The sequence below is a fragment of the Dryobates pubescens genome, chromosome 17, assembly GCF_014839835.1.
Source record: "Dryobates pubescens isolate bDryPub1 chromosome 17, bDryPub1.pri, whole genome shotgun sequence".
In the NCBI taxonomy this organism is placed as follows: Eukaryota; Metazoa; Chordata; class Aves; order Piciformes; family Picidae; genus Dryobates; species Dryobates pubescens.
Window position 1 is genome coordinate 941,903 of NC_071628.1, and position 11,833 is coordinate 953,735.

Genomic DNA, 11,833 nt, shown 5'->3' on the forward strand with positions numbered 1-11,833 from the left:
ATGAGGTTCTGCTGTGGCTGCCTGCAATATTGTCCTTTTTATCCACCTCACACCATATGCTCTTGGCAAAATAGCGATAGCATAAAGAAATCACTTCACTTCCATTGAAATGCAGCTGTGTTAGACTGCTCAGCTGTAATCAATGAAAGAAAAATACTCAGTGCCTTTTAAGCTGTAAGAGGAATTTACAGAGGCATAATGAAATTATTCAGTGTGAATTCAGCTGGGCTAGGAGAACAGGCAAAACCTTCCCCTTCCAAATCCTGGAGCAGAACTTTATCCAGAAGTTGCTTTGGCTGTCTGTGATCACCAGATGAAAAATGGCACAAAAAGGTCAAGGCTCAGCTGATATGACTGTGTCTGACTCAGAGCAGTGGAAACTACAGAGTCTTGTCTGGGAGGGCTCCTGTGAGTTAATAAAAAGTTTCCTGGAATGATTTACAAATCTGTATTGCACAGAGGAATACAGTGAAGGGAACTGAGGAAACTCAGGTTACACAAAGCACTGCAGAGCATTTGTGAAAGTCATTTTCTAGCAGTTGTGAGTAAGGAGTTGAGGTGTATGAGTTCTTGGGATTTTGTACACTGCTAAGTACTTATTTGCCTTTATATCCAACATTCCAGTTAGTAAGAGAAGTGCCTTCACCTTTCCATTGTTTTGGGTTTTTTTCAAAGCTTTCCTAAGTGTGTTTTCTCCCCAACCATTTTGTACTTTGTAGTCAGGTTGTGGCACCCATTTACAGGAGAAGAGGGTTGAATTAAAGCTTCATTCCTGTCTTGAAAAGTTGACCATCCAAACACTGCTTTGGGTATATTGTGGGTGAGCTGAGGAGACAGTGGAAGAATAGAATAGTTGGTAAAATCTTCATTGAACAACAGAATAATGATCCTAACATCTGGCTTGTAACTCTAATGCAAAGAGCATAACAGTAAACCATGCCATCAAGTATTTACAATAGAATATCCAGGAAGATCATCAGACCTGTGACTTCAGTGGATCTCTGCTAGTTTTTGCCAGCTGGGGATCTCCTCTTGTTTGCAACACAGGGAAGGGATTATGGAGATAGCATGCAGGTGTGGATGATGTGAAGAAAACCAGTCTAGAGGGATGAACAGGAGAAAATAAGAGTAGATCAGTATGTGTGTGATAAAGGAGGGCAGCAGGGGGTATTTCCATCTAGGACTGAACTATGAGAGGTACAGAGGATACCTAAGGTGACAATTTTTGTTTCATGGTGAATGTAAATGGCAGCTGAGGCCACAGAAGAGACATGAGTTGACCAGGATGGGTGAGGACATGACTGAAGGGACAGGGTTGGTACCTAATGTGAAGCTGCACTTTTCCTTCTGACACATGTCTGCAATTATTTTGTTTTCCTCCCCACCTGGGGCCCCATAGCTCAGCTCAGGGTCTGACCCCTGGAAAATGGCTGTTATGCTGCTACCAGTAAGGTTCAATTGGGGATGAACTGGGCTCAGGGGTTTTCCAGTGACTGAAGAGGCTTCAAAAGCTTCTTCTGCAGACCCCTGTTTTTGGAAGGCATATGCCAGCTGCTCACCAAGTCCCTCCAGCAGAGCTGTACATATTCTCCTTCTCTAATCACTCAAATTCAAATAATATTCAGATAATAGCTGTAAAATATTAACCTGTTATACAACATGTTCTGGGGAAGTAAGTCCTGGTATGAAGGTAATTTCTTCAGTGTTAGGTACTGGTGAGAGATGACAGGCTGAAAATTAAAAGAGAATTTAACCCCCCCTGAAAGAACGGAGTGCTACAGCTGGATCTTCTCCTTTGTTCAGGGGCAGGCAGCTACCCTTGGACTAAGCAGGAATCTGGAGTTACTACAGAAAAGCCCTAATCAATATGCATGGAAGTTTTTTCATGGTTTTGTGGTGACAAATTTATATAAGTTTATCTGGAAGATTTCTAAAACTAATAGCATTTGTCGTATGAATATTACACAATTAATGTCTGGCTGGAATACCAGCAGTCTGCTATTAACGTTAACATAAGAATGGGAACATTAACGTTAGCTGAATTCCAATTACTGTGGGAAGGAGCAAAATACCACTAATGGGGAAAAAAGCTCTTCTTTACTATTCCATTCTGTCTGGTGCTCATTGCCCAGGTGCTGGGACACGTTTGCTATGAGAGAGTTGATTTAAGGCATTGGGAACCCAAAATGAAAGAGATTTTCTGGGCAAGATGCTCTCAGTTTGAAAATGTGATGACATTTAGTGTATCACAGACTTAATTTGTGTTAGCCTTGCATATGTGACAGTTTATTACCAGCACCCAAACCTTCTGAAGTGGCAAGGCATTGTACAAACACTGCTCCCATCATTTTCCACTGCCCTTCACATCCCTCTTCCTGTCGGCAAGTAAAGGATGTGTTACAGTTACAGTGCTGCTTCTCGCTCAGCCATCCTGCCACAAAAGAGTCATTTCAAACCTGCTTTTCATAGGCACAACAGTGCTCTATAAAACTGTGAGCAATTCGAGCTGAGCTTGGGTTTCTTGCAATAGTGATCTTGGAAACATTCTCCATCGGGTTTTTTGGGGTGGGTTGGTTGTGGTGTTTCTTGGCTTTTGTTTGTTTGGGGACTTTCTGGTGAGTCTTTCTACGGGGATCTTCGCGTGGAGTCTCAGAACAGAGACAAACCTGTGTGGGTTTGCGCAGTGACAGGAGGCTGCTCTAGGCATGATGCTCCTGTGACTCCTACAGAGAGGCAGAGGGATGCAAAGCCCAAAAGCAAGGCAATTTTTAACCTTAATTTCCAGCTATTCTCAGAGAATAGATTGGAAGATAGAGAGCTATTCTGTTCTCTGGATCATCACAAAAATCCAGAGGCTGCAGAAGCGCTGAATGCCAAAGCTGTGGGGAGCATCATTCACATCTATATTTGGTGGGGAAGGGCTGTTGGCTAAATTGCAGTACAGCTCCAAGCTTTTCTGTGTGAACATGGACAAACTGATTTCCAGGAGTGCTCTCACTGGGGCAGAAGGGAAATAAGTTATCAAAAATGTTGATTCCATCTGAAGGGTTGGGTACAATGCTCAAAGCTTCATTCACACTGTGAGGATGTGTTAGGTCACACTGTGCAACACTGGAGATGCTTCATGTCCTGACTTGGTGTTAAAGTGGGGAGGAGAGCTGGTTCTTAGAGAAGAAATCCTGGAGGGGTCCCCAGGAGGGACTGAAACTTATTCTGCAGTTGAAAACTTTTCTCTTCTAACTGCAATTTAGGTGATCACTAGGCAGCAAAAGGCTGAAATCACATTCTTGATTTCACCAGTGTCTGTGTGAAAAACTCAACTTCAGTCACAGTAACACCACCACAATCCCGAGCTGCATCACCCATCAGAAGCCAAGCACATACACAGCACAGAGAATAACATTTTTACAAGGGACTGGAAGTGCTGGAAATCACTCTCTGGTGTGCCAGAATTCAGGAGCAGCAGCACTGCTCATTATACAATATTAATAGTGTGATTTGGAGAAGCCACTGCTGCATTTGGGCTCTGAAGTTATATAGTGCCATAAGAGACTAAACACATAAAAATGTATTACCCTTTAAGATCTTGATTGTCTTCAGTTTATATGCCTGCTCGAGAGCGTGCTTTACAAGGGACAATATTACAGTATATGTGATAAAAATACTGTATCACTACAGCCAGAGTGGCTCATGCTGTGCTCCTAGGGGATAGGGGCACGTGTGGAAGCCAGGAGGCTCCAATGTTTACATGCCAGGAATAATACATTGGATTCAGGGGCGGAGGGGGGAAGTGGCTATACATGTCTTCTCTTCTTGTTCTTCAGGAGCAATGTCACTCTGGAAAGCTAGCATTCTTCAAAGATTCTTTGTGAGGTTTCTGTTCTTCAGACCTGGTAAAGTCAGAAGATGCCTCTTGGTGGTTTATAAAATCTTTTTCTCCTCATGCCAGGCTTCACAGAAATATTTCTAGTGAGAAAACACTGCAGCTTGAACTGATGCAGAATGGTGTTTTGGACCACCGGCAGAAGAAGTGTCGAGAGAAAAGGGCTCCTCTATGGACCACATCTTCTGGCATTGCCTCTTCCCTCTTTTGACTCAGAAGAACTGAGGACTTTTTTATCCTGGACATTGTGTTGGGTTGTGTTCATGGTTCTGGCTTTGTCTAAGAAGCTGGTAGTTCTTTAATATACTTTATCAGTTAAATGGTATATTTAAGGTGCACAGGGCACCAAGTGGCACTGCTGAATGACACAGTCCTGCTGTCTGGCTCCTTGCAGGAAGACTTTGTAGAAATCCCCTCTCAGACTCGGCGTAATCAGTCCTCTGCCATGGTTTATCCTCAACAAAATGGACAAAAGTGCATCTTCTATGTACTTGTTCTTGATCCTTGAGACTGTGTTGCTAATCTTACATTAGAAATCTACTCTGAGGAGTCTACCTACAGAAGACAAAAATCTGTATTAAGAGCCATTTTTAAGAACCTACATTCGTGGCATGGTTTTATGTAAATTGTGAGTAATAGCTGCTACTATGAGTATTTGGAGTGGAGCAAAGGAGAAGCCACCACCTGGGAAGGAAGAAAGGTAGAAAGCAGCTTGAATCTCCCTGGCACCCCTGCCATGCAGCTCACGTTCTCAGCAGGACAGCTGTGTGATGGAACTGCCCCCGCTGCCTCCTCGGGAAAACTCCTGCAATTCTGTGTGTTGGCAAGTGAAAACAACATGTCACAAACATACACAGGCAGTTCCACGCCAACTAGGAGCCAACAAGAGGATTTTTCAAAGGCTTATTAGACAGAGTACTTGGTACAACTAAATGCTCTGGAAAAATGCTTGGAGAACCTGAGCAGGTAACAGCATGGCCTTGTCTCTATCTGGATCAGGAAGGTGGAGAAAGTAGCCAGACATCCTCCTATCTGACTCAGCAGTTTATCTTGAATTTACATAAACGAATCTATGCCAAAGTCTCTGATAAGATCATGCCCCTGTGATGATGGACACCCCTCTGCAAAATCTGCTCTCACCAGATTTTGCTGACGAATTGGAATCTCATGCCTTAACCCACACAGAAATTTTGCCTGGAGATGATAATGCTATTTTAATTTTTTTTACACTTACTGTAGCAAATACTACAGAATGCAAATCCTCTGCTATGAAGATACAGTTATGTAAGACCTCGTTCAAAAGTGTCTTATTTAATAATGAACTTAAGCATATGTTCAGTTTTCTATGACACATCCGAAAGAGTGAGGGTCTTAAAAATGTACCTGAGAGTTTTCCTCCCCTTTCAGAGATTTAAGTAAAATAATCTCCAACGCAACAGAGCATTTTTCTCTGTAAGATGACTTAGCAGAAAGAGCATTTCTTCACACAAAATCACATCCCTTTTCAGGAGAGATTCTTCCTTAAATTGCTTGCAATACATGGGTTTTTTTCAGTGATGCTTACAAATCATTGCATAACAAATACTGGGTCATAAGAGAGGAAAAAAAAAAGGGACTAAATGAATTCCTTCTTTTAAGCCTCAAAAAAAAGAGGTGATCTTGGGCAGACAATCATTAAACAGGGGAAGTGTGAGCTCATGAGAACATTTCAGATATTCACACTGAGGTACAATGGCAAAAGCAGCTTTGCAAGACTAGCAGGTATTTTTTTCCCCTACAATCTCTTGAAAAGACAGACTGACTCCTTTCCTAGGGACAGCAGAGAAGTGTATTATTCTTTGGTTCATTCCCTGCATTCAGTGAAGAAAGTTTTTGGGAAAGATGCCCAGATACTATGGACCAAGTTCAGCTCCAGCGTAAGCAGACAGAATTCCCACTGAAATCAATGGGAGCTGCACCTGCTGACTTTGGAGTTGAATATGGCCCAATACGTGGATACTATAAAGGTTCTGTTTCCAAAGTTGCTTCTGGCTTGTTTTCTGGGAATGCAGACCTGGCGCCAGGAACGTCGGAAGGCCAGTAAATCCTCTATGGGAACTTCCAGACAAACGACAGCTCTCTCACACAAAACAGATCCAGAAGCTCACACGACGTGGAAGGACAAATTGTCAGTGTTCCTCCGACTCATTTGCATGAATACCGGTTTGAGAAATGCTCCGAGAGAAGAAAATGGGGAGCGTGTGAATGGGAAAGATGCAAGGAGAAATGCTTTGACTGGTTTGTCCAAATTATTTGGATGGATATTTTCAGTGTCCCAATAGCTGTTAACTGGCAGCAATAGTGGTCCTAAGCCACTAAGGATGGTATCATACATGTATACCTTATAAAAACCCTCTGGAGGTATTCAAGACCCACCTGGATGAGTTCCTGCGTGGCCTGGTATAGGTGATCCTGCTTTGGCAGGGGGATTGGACTGGGTGATCTCTCAAGGTTCCTTCCAGCCCCTAACATTCTGTGATTCTGTGACAAATGTCTATGAAATATATATAAACATATAATCAATAAAGATAGAAATATAAGGCTATTTGATGGCTGGTCTCAAGAGCTGCTATGCTACATCTTCCCAGTTTGGACTGAATTTTAGCTGTGACTGTCTCCAAGAGCAGAACAGAAGTACAGACAGGGCTGGAGGAGCCCATCCAGGAAAAAGCAGTAGCTTGAACATATCCACGTGGTGTTGAATAGAGAGGCGTTAACAAAAGCATTGTGTGAAGCAGACAGTTTGTCTCTGTTGGGGGTTATAATTGGCTGGTAACTGGGGTTTAAACAACTGAGATTCAAAGTCATTTTTTTTGAGCAATTTCTCTATTCTGGAACTAGTCTCCTCGTGCAGCACTTGTCTTCTTGGCAAGTTGTTTGTAGGTAGAGGAAGTACAGAAAGAGAAAATTAAGACTGCAATGTAAGAATTAATCTTGGAGTCCCCATGTTAAAAAGAAGAAGAAGAAGAAGAAAGTCAGTTTTAATTCTTTAAAAATTCTGAACAAACCCAGCACCGGACCCATATCCTTTATTTTGATTTGACCTGAAGCCTGAAAAGATTTTAAGTTGATATTTCACGTTCAAGTTCGTTTCATTAATACACAAAACAAGAGCCTTCTGTATCTTTGAGTTACTTGTTTAAATGCAGTAGTTTTCTAAATCACATATTGAGAAGGACACCTCATAGCACGGGCATCATACCCACTCTGAATGCTCGTATGTGGCATAAAAACCAAGGGCAGAGGAGCGGGGTGAAGGCAGCGCGTGCCCAGTGCTGATGGGAAGGCATCTTTCAGAGGAATGTTGCAACTTTGGTGTTCGGCATGCCCTGGAAAAGACCAGTTAGAAAATGTTTTTCCAAGGCACTCATGATTAAGAACCTTCTTTCCACGTCCTTCATCTCTAGGCCACTGAACCTATGTGAGGCATCTGGTTTCCGACTTGCGGTGGCCGTACAGCACACCAATGCGCGCGCACACAGGGTGGGTACATGAGAGGGAAATTGATGTCAAGACCTATCGAGTATGAAGGGCCTTTTAAAACCAACCTTCAGAATGTGCTAATATTTACACATTCCCAAACCACCTGGAAACATGTTCCAACTGCTTTAAAACATTTTCAATATCACTTAAATGTATATGCAGCTATTCACGGCTGTACAGCAAATTACCCGAAAATCTAATGATAGTCTGAGTTCTTTGAAAAAACACCTGGCCCAATTCTCGCTTTTATAGGAAGTAAAACATCCAATTTCGACCAAGAAGGAGTCAGGTTTGGGTTTTTTCTTCACAATTTTTGAAAGCTTTTTCAGAGCTTTTTTTCCCCTCTTTTTATGCTGGAGATCTAATTTAAGAGTTTTGAGACTGCACTTTTCCATAATCTCCTGGAAGGAACATTTTTTTGCCTTCTTGCAACTTTTAAGGTAGTTTGGGTCTCATTAGGTTTGAAAGAGTTTTGATGCTACCATATAATGGAAACATGAATGAAAGAAAATACAGTAAAAGTATTTAAAACATATTTAATGAATACAAAAATAGATTACAAAATATTTTGATATGCAGTATTTAGCTCTTTTTATTCCATATAGAATTCTACCAAGGATTTGTTATAAATGAATATGTACAGTCCATGATTTAACCCACTACTGACATAATTTTGGGTTCCATTTATATGTTGTGTCAAACCAGAACAAAGAATATTAATTTTCATATATCCAGCTCCATCTGGAGTCAACTGCAAAAACGGAAAGAAACAAGAGGTTTAGTTTGAAATCTATTAGAAATAAATTATTGTATACTTGAGGTTTCATGGAAAAAAAAACCCACAACACCAAAACCCCCAAACCTTAATAACCCCTGAGGTTTAAAAAACCCCAAGCCCCAATAAGGGTGGTGAGACACTGGAATAGGTTGCCCACGGAGGTTGTGTATGCCCCTGCCCTGGAGATGTTCAAGGCCAGGTTGGATGAGGCCTTGAGCAACCTGGTCTGGTGGAAAGTGTCCCTGCCCATGGCAAGGGGGTTGGAACTGGATGATCTTTAAGGTCCCCTCCAACAAAAACCATTCTATGAGTCTATGAAACCTAGAAGCATTTATGGTCCTTTTAATTTTGCAAGTAAAAGAGATGATCTTAAAGTCACTAGAGTCAATCTGCACCTGTGTTTCTTCCTGCTAGCAATAATTATCCTCTTTAGGAATGAACTGTGACATTTAATTGCCTATAAACACATTTTAAGATCTGAGGATGGATGTTACTGTTCAATTGGAAAATGCAGCAAGTTTCTCTCACGTGCCGCTCTGATTACAACCACTCTCACTGCCGTAGGTTGGCATCACGCTGTCCCACAGGGCACCTGAGTGGGCCTGGTTTATGTTCTATTGGATCTGTGTAAATGAAAAGTTTTAGACGTGGAAACCCAAAAGTGCTCAGAGGGAAAAACAAACACAATATAATAGAGATAGATCCTTTCTGCCCACTACATGGGGTCAAATTCTGCTCCTTCTCCCAGTTAAGTTGGTGTAATTCTTGCTGGTAATATTACATATTGAAGTTAAAAAAATACATGTTGCTTTGAAAGAGTTAATAGTACAAGATTAATAGCTGTTAAAAGCACGTTGCAGATATCAGGAGTTTGTGTTATAAAATGTAATAAGCACATCAACAGATGGTCTGGTAGATGCTTATAAGCCATGGTTACAAGCACGCGATTGACCTGTTGGACTCTCTAACAATCTCCACAACTGACTAGCCATGTATTCAAACACCTCTCAGTCATTCATTAACTCTTTGTAAACTATTTACACACACACCATTAATATACAGTGTGATCATGTTGCCGCCATCTGCAACAGGAGCAGGACAGAGCCCTAATTACTGGCAACAGATTATTAATTCAATGCATTAACGGTAGGCACGTTTCCACAGCCGTGGTGCCGGAGCGCGGAAGCCGACAGATGCTGGAAGCGAGTGGCAGCTGTTCCCCTGCACCTATCGCTGGCTCACGCCGCCGTGCTCACCTTTGAGGTATCTTTTCTGGCTAATTGATCACATTTGGGAAGACCAGCTGGGAGACAAAGGTGAGAAGGTGGAGGTTTGGGAGGGAAGCAAAACCGCCGTGGCTGTGCCACGCTGCGGAGGCTCGGTGTGACGGCAGAGTGCATCGCCAGCCTCCTAAAGCCCTGTCAGAAAGGCACAAACATCAGCATAATTTATTGGTGGCTATTTTAGGCAGGTGCACGGGAACTCTAAATATATGGCATTCACCGCTTGCCGCCGTTGCTATGGATATGATATCTCAAGCCTGTAACTAGGGTTATAAATGCTGTTGTGTGCTTATTATTGTTGTTATTAAAACATGAATTTTATAGTTATTCCTGCTCGGCTGCTGCTCTAAATCGTCCATGTAACTGCACACTTCTTTGTTTGAAGGAGGAACGTGTGTGGGAAAGAAGTAATAAACAACCCCCGTTTCCCTCTTGCCTTTTATTTGCTCCAGAAGGGACCAACCTTGAGCCACTATTTGCAGTAGCATTAGGGCCAGGAGAATTAGAAATCACTCAGAGCCAGAGAAATGTACTTTACTTGGGTCTGTCTGATCAGTAATTTGGTATTTAAGTCTTGTACACATCAAACCTGTCCAATCCTTTTCTTTTCCTTCCCCCCACATTTGTCTTAAGAGGTTGGTCTCCTGCAGCTGCATGAATCCTGCTCACCCTTCTCACTCTTATGGTGATAGGATTCCTTCTACCCAAACCATAGCATCGTAGAATGATCTGTGTTGGAAAGGACCTTTAAAGGCCATCTAGTCCAACCCCTCTGCAGTGACCAGGAACATCATTAGCTAGGTTATATTGCTCAGAGCCCCACCCAACCTGACCTTAAATTTTTCCAGGGATGTGGGGCATCTATCACCTCTCTGGGCAACCTGTGCCACTGTTCCACCACACTCACAGTAAAAGAATTTCTTCTTTATATCTAAATCCTGCCCAGTGCTGCCGAACTGGGAAAGAAAATATGGCTGGTGGATGGAGAGGCTCTACTGACACCTTGACCACTGCAGAGGAGTCAACAGCAACCTGCCCGCCCAGCATCCATCCAAGTATGTGCTGTGTTCCTGTCCCCTTGCCAAGAGACAGCGTTTTCCTGCAGTTGGGAGCTTGTGAAGGTCATTGGTATGTGATGCAATTTACAGCACAGCAAAAAGTGGCAAAATGTGGACAAGATGGTAAAAGTGGGCAACCTGCATTTTGCTTAATATGGAAAGGCTTGTTTATGAGCCCTTTTTAAGTAGAGATTTTGGGGCAAAAGGAGCAATGTCCAAGAACTGTATGCGACCTTCAGGTGTACATATCACACCCAAGCCGTGCAAAAGATCTATCCACTCACCCAGGCAGAATTCCTACCTTCCTGTACTTGCTTTCCCACACCTACCTACAAAAACATTCAGCCTGAAATGGAGCCTGAACATTGTGAGCTGGCAATATTAGGAGGAGAAGAGCAGGTGGCTGGAGGTAGGTGCTTTCTGCTGCTGGAAGCATGGCAAAGGCTACACAAGGAGCTGCAGAGACCTTCAAAGAATCAGCACCTCAAGCAGACACAGGCAATGTTCCACGACGGCTGACCTTCGTCCTGGGGAGCTGACATGGTTGGAGAAGGCAGGAGAATAAATTTCAACTACTCCCTTATGCCGGTAATACAAAATGTTCAGATGCTGAAAGGTTATGACAGGCTCGTGTCTGGGAAAGAGGTCAGTCTGCCCTGAAAGCGTTGCAGAAGCCAAAATAAAGTCTAGTCAAGCCTATGTGGAGCATGAGCACTGAGGCAGGGAAAATAGTAAGGCCTCTTTCTCCCCAGTGGTGGCCTCTGAAAGCGGTGGTAAGGCTGCTGTTAAAGTTGAAATATGGCTGAGCATTAGGATATTTGCCTTGGGCAGATAGATGTTTTGAGAGACCAGGGTCAGTGGCTGTTTTAACCACGTTGTTTCACCCCTACTGCCACACTTCCTGAATTTTCCACTTAAGTGGCATTTTAAACAGGTCACAGGTATGCTGGTGGCGTTTGGCATCACACCCAAGAGAGTAAAGTGTGTGTGTGTGCGTGTGTGCGTGTGTGCGTGAATTCATGTGTTTCTTTCTGTCCATCTGTCCATCTCAAGGACTATAAACCAGCGGTGGAAAAAGAGGAGGCCTGAAGCCCAGAAGCAGCAAAGAGGAGGAATAATTGTAGAAGCAATGGGACAGAGAAGAAAGTAATTTTCTACCACCAGGGAAGATCGAGTCATGACAAAATGATTTCTTACACTAATGAAAATGATAGACTTTAAAGTACAAAAGGAAAGAGGGAAAACCTTTGCAGAAATCTAGATGCATGATATATATTGAACAGTGCTTCCCTTATTTTTAAAATGTTCT